The sequence below is a fragment of the Dipodomys ordii genome, unplaced genomic scaffold (genome assembly GCF_000151885.1).
Source record: "Dipodomys ordii isolate 6190 unplaced genomic scaffold, Dord_2.0 Scaffold356, whole genome shotgun sequence".
Classification (NCBI taxonomy): domain Eukaryota; kingdom Metazoa; phylum Chordata; class Mammalia; order Rodentia; family Heteromyidae; genus Dipodomys; species Dipodomys ordii.
Genome location: NW_012267572.1, coordinates 110,993 through 113,564, shown reverse-complemented (window position 1 = coordinate 113,564; position 2,572 = coordinate 110,993).

Here is a 2,572-nt window from a genome sequence, read left to right as displayed (position 1 = left end):
ACCATCCTCTAAAAGTTTTTTTACATTGTGGTATTTAAAATATATGTCTATCAGTATTATATTGGTATATTTTTCACATATTTATTATCTTGTACAATGGATTTGGTTTTGATATTTTATAGATGCATATAATGCATTTTAAGTCAATTTTACCTCTTCTATAATGTTTCCTAATCCCTCTTCTATCTTTGTATATAAATTTCAGTGGGTTTCATTATGATATATTCACATGAATATATAACTAATATATATGTAGCATATATGTACAATAAACATAGATAATGCATAGATTTTATATATATATATATATATATTGCTGAAATCAACTAAGTATAGTTGATTCCTTATTGGTTACCATGAGGATTACTGAAATAAATATATGGCAGCCTAGTGTGAAATTACAGCAAAATAGCTTCTGACTACACATTTAATCCTCCTCCCCTCCAATTACATCCTACTTCAGTTGTTTTGGTCAAAAAGTACATCTTTAATAGGTTGGGTACCAATAGCATTCATCCATGATTATTGCCTCACCCATTATCTTTAAAAAGTGTATAAAAACTAAATGGAGGTTGCACATAAAAATATAGTATTAACATTCCTGTTCATCTGTAGGGTGATATATACCAAGGGTATATATTTCTTCATATGGCATGGATTTGTTCTTCAATATGTTGTAGTTTCTACTTGAAACCTGACTCCACTTAGCACTTCTTGTATTGTAGATCTATTCGTGACAGACTCTCTTCTCTTTTGTTTATCTTAGGAGTATTAATTTCTCTTGCATGATAGCAGGATATGATATGAAATTAGTGTTTTAGTCCATGACACGGAATCATTTCCACCTCTTAGATTTTCATTAATTTTTTTCAACATTAAAATACAGCTTTGATTATAATAAGCAATGTGCTCTGCAACTATTAAATCTTCAAATTCATTTCAACAGATGGAAATTTTAGTATTGATGTTTGCACACACTATCTAGAGTAATTTTACCGTAAGACTTAAGAGTAATTGTAATTTGAAGATCATAGAAAGGTATATAAAGTGGATATTACCTAATTTGGTTTCACTTGATGAGCTTAGAAAGCACATGAAGTTGATATAGTCAAAGGAGATATCTCTTTTCCTAGCAAGTACAAATGTTGAGAGGTTCCGTATATTTTAATTATTTTAATTACATATTATTAGACACACTAAAGGTCATCTGGAGAATATAAAAGCACTGACTTTCAAAACAAATAAGTTTCATAATGGCAGTATCCATTGAATAAAATGAAGGTTAGGACCTCTTTGTGTTTTTCATCTTGAGAACTTGCAAATACTTTATGACGAATGAACTCTTTTTCCAGGAACAAACTAAACAATAACTTTTTTAGTTCATTCATCAAATAGAGTTTGTAATTCACAGAGCTCTGAACTCTAAACCATTATAATTTAGCTTAAGATTGACAGAAGAAAATCTTCTATTTTGGATAAACTGCATTTGGTGGTTATTTTGTAGATTATCTACCTTATTCCCTATGAGTATTCCCACTCTTCTCTTCATGTCATGAGGCAAAGAAGGGTTTTGAAGTGTTTTACAATAGATAAATGATATATGAAATACTGCATGTTCCAAGAAATGTATATAGTTACCTGATTTAAATACTGTATGGTGTGTACAATTATTAAAAAACTAACATGGACCTTGGGTCCAGTGGCATCTGCCAGTATTATTAACTACTCAGAAGGCTGAAATCTGGAGGACTGCAGTTTGAAGCCAGCCCCCGCAGAAATGTACATGACACTCCAACTCCAAAATTACTAGTAAATCAGGCTACAGGGATGTTTCAAGTGGTAGAACAACACCAAAGACAGTATGCCAACAAAGGATGGAATCCTGAGTTCAAACTCCAACTCCACCAAAAATAAAAACATGGTTCTCCATAAATATTACTTTTTATATTTTATTTATTAGTTATTTCAAGTATCAAACAATCGTATCCAATTTTTCCATATCTTGAAAGTTTGACTGGCATAGTTTTCAACAGGAAAACAGTAAGTTATACAAAATGCTTTTTTAGGGGCTGAGTAGCAGGTCCTGGGGATCAATGTGGAACCTGGGCACTGTCCCTGAGCTTTTTGCTCAAGGATAGTGCTTTATCAGTTGAGCCACAACACCACTTCAGGCATTTTCGTGATGAATTGGAGATAACATTCTCATGGACTTTCCTGCCTGGGCTGCCTTGGAACCTCAATCCTCTGATCTCAGTCTCCTGAGTAGCTAGGATTATAGGCATGAGCTACCAGTGCCTGTTCAATATACTCTTAAAGTGAGCCAATTTTATGGAAAACCATATATAATGTATGCTTATGTCTTGTATAAATACATCTTGTATATATAAACAGGCATAACAACCCACTGATACATGTACAGATTGTGTATGCATCTAGGCCCAAATATATGAGATTAAAAATTGCTATGTACATATGACCATATAAGATGATGCTAAGCAAAATGAACCCCAAGATATGGGCACAAGAGGTTTCTCTTTGTTGTTGGTGTTTTTGTTTTTTTGTTTGATTTTTT